The 7,500-nt window shown below is 36.9% G+C and overlaps 1 protein-coding gene across 2 annotated transcripts in view; it reads left to right on the top strand.

Moving 5' to 3' along the window:
• The first annotated feature begins 4,308 nt into the window (after positions 1-4,308).
• The window catches only part of LOC138011279 (uncharacterized), a 9,235-nt gene continuing 6,043 nt past the window's right edge, over positions 4,309-7,500 (top strand). Inside the window, exon 1 of one of the 2 annotated variants that reach the window (XM_068858236.1) lies at positions 4,309-4,367. The gene's annotated coding sequence lies outside the window, so the exon portion shown is untranslated. Of the gene's footprint in view, positions 4,368-6,632; positions 6,739-7,500 lie in introns of those variants that run through there. The other variant, XM_068858235.1, reaches the window with a different exon arrangement.

Genomic DNA, 7,500 nt, shown 5'->3' with positions numbered 1-7,500 from the left:
ATAAACTTAGCAATTTAAATTGGCAAAAAGAGAAAGAAACTCGTTAGGGTGATGTGAGACGAAATTTGCCGGGGAAAGCTGTGAGTCAAAGGTTAGAACGTTAAAACGTTTAATCAACGCTTTTTTAAATATTGATGAAGAAATTTTACAGTAGTCAGGTGTGAGAAATCCGAAATAGCTAAGATCGTTTGACGCTTTTTTTTGCAGGAAATGTCGAGAAGAGCACGCTTGAGTGTACGACAAGAAAAATCTTTGTTGGGATGTTATTTTGGGGGTATTCGAAAGAGTTTTGTTTCTTTTAATTCAGTCAGTAAACATGATCCTAAAGAGGATTTATCTCAGCGCTTTGCGGGCAAATCTCTGATCTCGATGAGTTTTGATTTCTACTAACCAATATGAACATAACAATCATGAGAAGAAACTAAAGCGATGGTATCGGCAAGGGCTCATTCAAAAGGTGACGCTTCAATATCGTAGCCCAAATGACGCTATAACTTGTTCTACTGAACTTGTAAAGCTATCGCTGAAACCATTCGTAATAATCAAATTGCTTGGTGTACTTTTAATACTTTACAAGTTACAAGATTCAAACGTGCCGAGAACAAGTTATTACCCGGCATTGAGCTTACAATTGTAAAAATTACGTTGGTCCAAGTTAATAATTATAAACTAAAACGTTGCACAAAAGATTAATTTCCTTGCGTTTAAAAATCTATCCTGTCAGATAATTTGCATTATTTTAACTGGATCTGCTAATGTCCATTCCTTGCTGCAGTCTTGGGGACTGAATAAGCTCATCTAGATTGGGCAGTAAGCATATGTGATTATCGAAAATTCTCTGCGCTGATTGACGTAATTATTGCCCCATAACCACCCAATCGGTTTTTTCAAAATGTCCCCAAGCCGTTTTGTCGAGGTGACGGACGAAGAAATTAATTGTCGTAAAGAAAATGCATATTTTTTAAATAATCACCTATGTAATTATACTAAAACAATTATTCACCTCAGGCTCGGTGAATAATTGTTCAATACTTAAGTCAGAAACTTCAAGTTGGGAATGAGCATTTGATTTTGCATCGCAGAAAAAGAAGAATTTCAACCAATTTCTTGTTTTTTTGCCTGGTATTAGGTAACTGGAAAAAACGAGCAAAAAATCTTTAAGGTGAGGAGAAACGAGCTTGGGGAAAGTGCGAGTCAAAGATTAGAACTTTAAAATGTCTAAGCAACGGTGTCTTAATTATTGATAAGAGAGAAAATTAGCGGTAGTTGAAAAATCCGAAATAGCTGAGATCATTTCGCACTTTTTTTTGTAGCAAACGAACTTGAGAAGAGGATGCTTGAATGCGCGATCAAAAAATGCCGGTTGTTAGAATGTTATTTGGGGGCATCAAATCTGATATAGTTTTCTGTGTTTCCTATTCTTAATTCAATCAGTGTTTGGGTTAGCAAATCTTTTGATAACTTTTCTGCTAACAACACTTTGTGGGGGACTTTGCCAGACTGCTTTTGTTTTGGCGCAAAGGGCAGCCGTGCAGTTTGAAATCTTAACTGAAATCAAATAGTGAGTGAGAGACAACCACACAGTTCTTGTCGAACTGTAGGCAGGATTTGTTAACATCCTACACAAGTGATGTGAGGGGGCTACGTTTTATCGTCCTTATCTAAGAAGACTAGAGTGTCTCTTTGTCATTAAAAATTTAAGGCAGTATCCAAATGTTATTTCAAATGCAGCACTTTCTCTTCTGCTCAGTTATTTAAAGACCCTCGGTATTGATCCGGTCAGAGTTTTGATCCCTTTCTGATGCTCAACCGGTCAGCGGTTCAAGATTATAGCTTCGATTCTTGCAAAGGTGCACTTGGGCACGGTTTTTAATTACTGGGTTGCCGTATGGCAATCCCAGTCGGAAAATGGGTAGATTATCATAATTTTTTTTATTTTCCGTGTCGGTAAAAGTCTTGCCTGTCACTCCCCTGGTAAGTGGTGTCTTTGTGCATAGAGCCCTCTGCGCGTATTTTCTTAAGATCGAGAGGGTAGTGGAAATGCGTAGATTTCTACACAGCAGAATCATTAACTTAGCCTGCAATGGCGTCGAAAGTCATGTAACGCGAATGGCGTTTTAGTGGATCTTTGAATAAAATATACCCTTATGAAGCTCAATAATGGAAAGTCAGTTGGATAAACCAGGCAGGCGGTGAAAAACCAACACCTGGAATCTCAAAAGCGACGAGTAATGGACTTGGACAACAATTTATCGCCCGTCGAGCCGAAATCAAAGTGAGCTGTATTTCTAAAATAATATTTAACCAAGTGTGACGGTTATGTAGAACACTGAAATCAAATGGAAAATTCTCTGGTAACTTATGGGTTCAACAAAGACAAAGAACGATTGAACGAATCGAACACCTTACGTGGATCTATGATCAACTCTGCACAGTCTCAGTCACGTTAAAAAAATAATTGGAAATGTAACGGCCAAGAATTATTTGAAAGAAAGCTTGTCGTGTATTTTGTGCTTCATTATTCAAGGAAAGGGTTCTTCATGGAAACGGTTTGATCCTGAAATTTAGTTTGTTGCAATAATGCGCATATTTGACACGATTGAGTTTCTTCTCTTCACGCACGTAATGAAATAGAAGGGGTTTTTGCCTCTAATAGCAAATATGTTGTTTGTTTCAAAAAATTGTTCGCTGGAAAAGGTGGCCTTTATGAATACATCATGTTTTATGATATGCGAGCTTAACTAGATAGTTTTTTATGGCAATAGTAAAGCATTTTCTTGTCAAAATGAGGTTAGCGTCTTCTGGTGTGTTACCTGAATTAAATCGTGAGTTTCGTATTTGCCGTCTGCCGCGTAACCTTGATTTCCACTCTCAAAATTACCTCCAGAACCTACTTTTTGCGTAGAATAAGCTTTTAGAATGATGTTCTTGTTTTGCATAAAGCAAGCTAACAAAATATGGACCTTGCTGAGTTCGCATTTGTTAGCGTTGATAGTATTTTCGGTCCGATGCTTCTGTTTCGTGAGGGGTATATTGTTTTGGTCTCCCATCCAAACACTAACCCCGCTGAAAACGCAAGTTACTTCTACTGTAAGTACAGTTTCACGCTGAGATCGTTTTCTTGCGGTCGGGATAGGCGTTATAATCTCCCATGTCCGAAAAAAATTTCTGTTATCTCCCTGCATCTACTAATGTGATATTCCAGATCTAATATTTACAAATACGTGTCTCAAACATCTGGAAAATGTTCTCATTTGATCAGTACCATTTCACCTTTCACAATTTAACAGATCAAAGGTATTTTTGTAATTATTTTAGTGGAGATGGCGCAAAAAAGGGTTGCAGTCCCTTTACTCGGTTATCCTCAGAAAAAATCTTTGTGGCATAAACTCACATCAATACTTTAAAAGCGGGGATTTTGTGATTTCACACTTTCCGGAAAAAAATTGAACAAGTACACATTGGATTTCTTGGCTGATCCAAAGAATCATGGAAAAGCTTTATCTTCCGCCTATTCCAACCTTGGCTACGTCCTTCGGTTTTTTGGCAGGAATAACTCGACAGTTCAAATTACGAAAAAAGCTCCCTTTACAACGACAACGCGTTTAATCAACTAAAGAAACTCGTCAACGGTTTCGGTTTAAAGAATCACGATTTTTTCCGAAGACGTCAGTGGAGTAGTTACTGGTGCAAAAACCCGGTCAAAAAAAACCTATCGTAAAGACATATAGAGACCCACACGTCAAGCACAAAGAGCTTATCTGCCCAGCTGTTTACATAAGTAACCTGGAGTAGGTAAATCAATTCGATCTTTGATCCAACAAATAAATCACTAGAAGAATTCATTTAATAAGGAACTTTGTTCAAATTTTAGTAAGTACCTTTGAAGATCATTATAAACACTTAAAATCTTAAGTTAATTCCAGTTGCGTTCTTTGAAAACGCCAGTTTTGAGTGAAGCAGGGGACAGAGGTCATTGGATGAGTCACTAACCCAAAAGAAACGAAAAATCACACCTGTAAGGCGACCAATGAGAAAGAAAACTACTAATAAAACAAATTTCTACTTTCGCGCTAAAACACATTGCATGAAGGTACTTCGAATTCTGATTACCGATCCAGCTGTTTGTGATATTATTTGTTGTTCGGATAAATCGTTGATATTCGTCGAGGATTATAGAGAGGGTATAGCATTACAAAAGCCCTCGATTAACGCAGAGACACGTGATCTATCAAAGTTAAAGAATGTTCCGCCCACATCATGATTTAAAGACTTGGGACGAAGTCGACAAGCGCTATTAATATCGTAGTTCATTCCTTCGAAAAACAAAGCACCCATTGAGAATCCCCGAGAAAAGGTGGAAACAGGTAGGTTTTTAGTAAAGGGTAGTATTATGGTTTATTATCGCACACTTTTTGTTTAGTGATCATGAAAAAACTTCCAACAAACAATTCTTGGTCCAATTCTTGATCCAATCAAAGGAAGACAAAGTGAATGAATCGCATCTCCTTGCTCCGGGAGCGCTTGTAAAAGAATGGAAAAAACAAATTCAGTTTTAAAGCAGGGCTCTATTTCCACAGGATCTTGATATTAGCAGGCAAATCAGAACTTTAAAAAAAAAGACAAAACTTTTAAGATTATACGACATGTTTCGACAGAAATTTCTGTTAGCTTCAGTTGATTAATGTACAAAACGTTAAATAAATCTTAAACTATCCTTTTAATTCTCACATTGTCACGTTTTATGTACATTCCGTTGTTACTAGCATAATAAGCACTTGTTCCTACTTATAAATTCAAGTTCTAACGCTTTGTACATTAATCAACTGAAGATGACAGACGTTTCTGTCGAAACATGTCTTATAATCTTAAAAGTTTTGTCGTTTTCTTCAAAGGGCTCCATTTGATGAAAAACTTGAACCTTGTATTTCGTGGATAATGGAACCAAAAGGTCGAGACAGCAGAAAGCAAATCGTTATCTTTAACAAGATTACGACATTTTTTAATTTCCAAGACATGTTTTGATGTTACGAACATCACCTTGAGTTCCAGAATATTTGAAAAATCGTTTGCACTATATAACAACTAGGCGAAACATTCATAAACATTTACTAAGCTCAGAACGTTGTCGTCAATCTTGCTGTGCGGATTGTTTCGAAATCCTTGATTCCGCCCCTACTAAATTTCAACTTAAACTTAAGGAGGTTATGCATATAAATCGGGAAAAGCCTAATTTAAACCAACAAGTTCATCACGTCACCTGACACTTACGCTTTAGGCTTTACATTCTTTCAAACACTTTGTAACTCACTCAAATATGTAATTTTTGTCACTTAATCATAATTAATTATGCATGTTTCGCCTAGTTGTTATATAGTCCTAACGGTCTTTCAAATATTCTGTAACTGACGATGATGTTCGTAACATCGAAACATGTCTTGGAAAGAAAAAAAATGTCGTAATCTTCTTAAAGGTAACGATTTGCTTTCTGCTGTCTCGAGCTTTTGGTCCCATTATCCACGACATAGCAGCCAGATATGAAGGACGTTTCAACCTTGTATGTATAGTGATTAAGAAGAGTAAAACCCACAATAGGATACTATAAATAATCACACCAATGTTCACGGATCTTCGAGTTTCGCAGTAAGAGTTTGGCAAACTGTATTACCTTTCTTTGCCCTCTCTGTTGCTGGAGTTTTTAAAGAAGCTATACCACTTTTTCGTGATCTGTCAAAGTGCAGGAATGGTCCACCGTTAATGAATTCAATGGGTGTCAGTAAAGAGGTGACTAGGTTGTGTCAACAATATTGATTTCCAATGTAAAAAGGGTGGAAGAAAGGAAAAAAAATCCTGTTTTTTTGTTGTTGCCACAATTGACAAACGGTTACTGACAGTTTTATTCTACGAAGACTAGCCTGCTAGAAGGCTTCCAGAAGTTCGAGGTACATGAAGAGCATGCTTGACTGCTCGAATGCGCAGGCTAAACAAAGTCAAAAAGCTGCTGTCAGATAGGGTTTCACAGTCAGTGGCCACGCCTTGCTATAATCTAAGAGGTATTTGGTGCCAAAACCCGGTCAAAAACACCTATCGTAAACACATATAGAGACCCACACGTCAAGCACAAAGAGCTTATCTGCCCAGCTGTTTACATAAGTAACCTGGAGTAGGTAAATCAATTCGATCTTTGACCCAACAAATAAATCACTAGAAGAATTCATTTAATAAGGAAATTGGTCAAATTTTAGTAAGTACCTTTGAAGATCATTATTAACACTTACAATCTTAAGTTATTTCCAGTTGAGTTCTTTGAAAACGCCAGTTTTGAGTGAGGCAGGGGACAGAGGTCAATGAATGAGTCACTAACCCAAAAGAAACGAAAAATCACACCTGTAAGGCGACCAATGAGAAAGAAAACTACTAATAAAACAAATTTCTACTTTCGCGCTAAAACACATTGCATGTAGGTACTTCGAATTCTGATTACCGATCCCGCTGTTTGTGATATTATTTGTTGTTCGGATAAATCGTTGATATTCGTCGAGGATTATCGAGAGGGTATAGCATTACAAAAGCCCTCGATTAACGCGGAGACACGTGATCTATCAAAGTTGAAGAATGTTCCGCCCACATCATGATTTAAAGACTTGGGACGAAGTCGACAAGCGCTATTAATATCGTAGTTCATTCCTTCGAAAAACAAAGCACCCATTGAGAATCCCGGAGAAAAGGTGGAAACAGGTAGGTTTTTAGTAAAGGGTAGTATTATGGTTTATCGCACACTTTTTGTTTAGTGATCGTGAAAAAACTTCCAACAAACAATTCTTGGTCCAATTCTTGATCCAATCAAAGGAAGACAAAGTGAATGAATCGCATCTCCTGGCTCCGGGAGCGCTTTTAAAAGAATGGAAAAAAGAAATTCAGTTTTAAAGCAGGGCTCTATTTCCACAGGATCTTGATATTAGCAGGCAAATCAGAACTTAAAAAAAAAAAAGACAAAACTTTTAAGATTATACGACATGTTTTTACAGAAATTTCTGTTAGCTTCAGTTGATTAATGTACAAAACGTTAGATAAATCTTAAACTATCCTTTTAATTCTCACATTGTCACGTTTTATGTACATTCCGTTGTTACTAGCATAATAAGCACTTGTTCCTACTTATAAATTCAAGTTCTAACGCTTTGTACATTAATCAACTGAAGATGACAGACGTTTCTGTCGAAACATGTCTTATAATCTTAAAAGTTTTGTCGTTTTCTTCAAAGGGCTCCATTTGATGAAAAACTTGAACCTTGTATTTCGTGGATAATGGAACCAAAAGGTCGAGACAGCAGAAAGCAAATCGTTATCTTTAACAAGATTACGACATTTTTTAATTTCCAAGACATGTTTTGATGTTACGAACATCACCTTGAGTTCCAGAATATTTGAAAAATCGTTTGCACTATATAACAACTAGGCGAAACATTCATAAACATTTACTAAGCTCAGAACGTTGTC

This window comes from Montipora foliosa, chromosome 7 (assembly GCF_036669935.1).
Source record: "Montipora foliosa isolate CH-2021 chromosome 7, ASM3666993v2, whole genome shotgun sequence".
NCBI classification, from domain to species: Eukaryota; Metazoa; Cnidaria; class Anthozoa; order Scleractinia; family Acroporidae; genus Montipora; species Montipora foliosa.
Note: the sequence above shows the minus strand (reverse complement) of the source record. Positions and strands in the feature narration are given on the sequence as shown.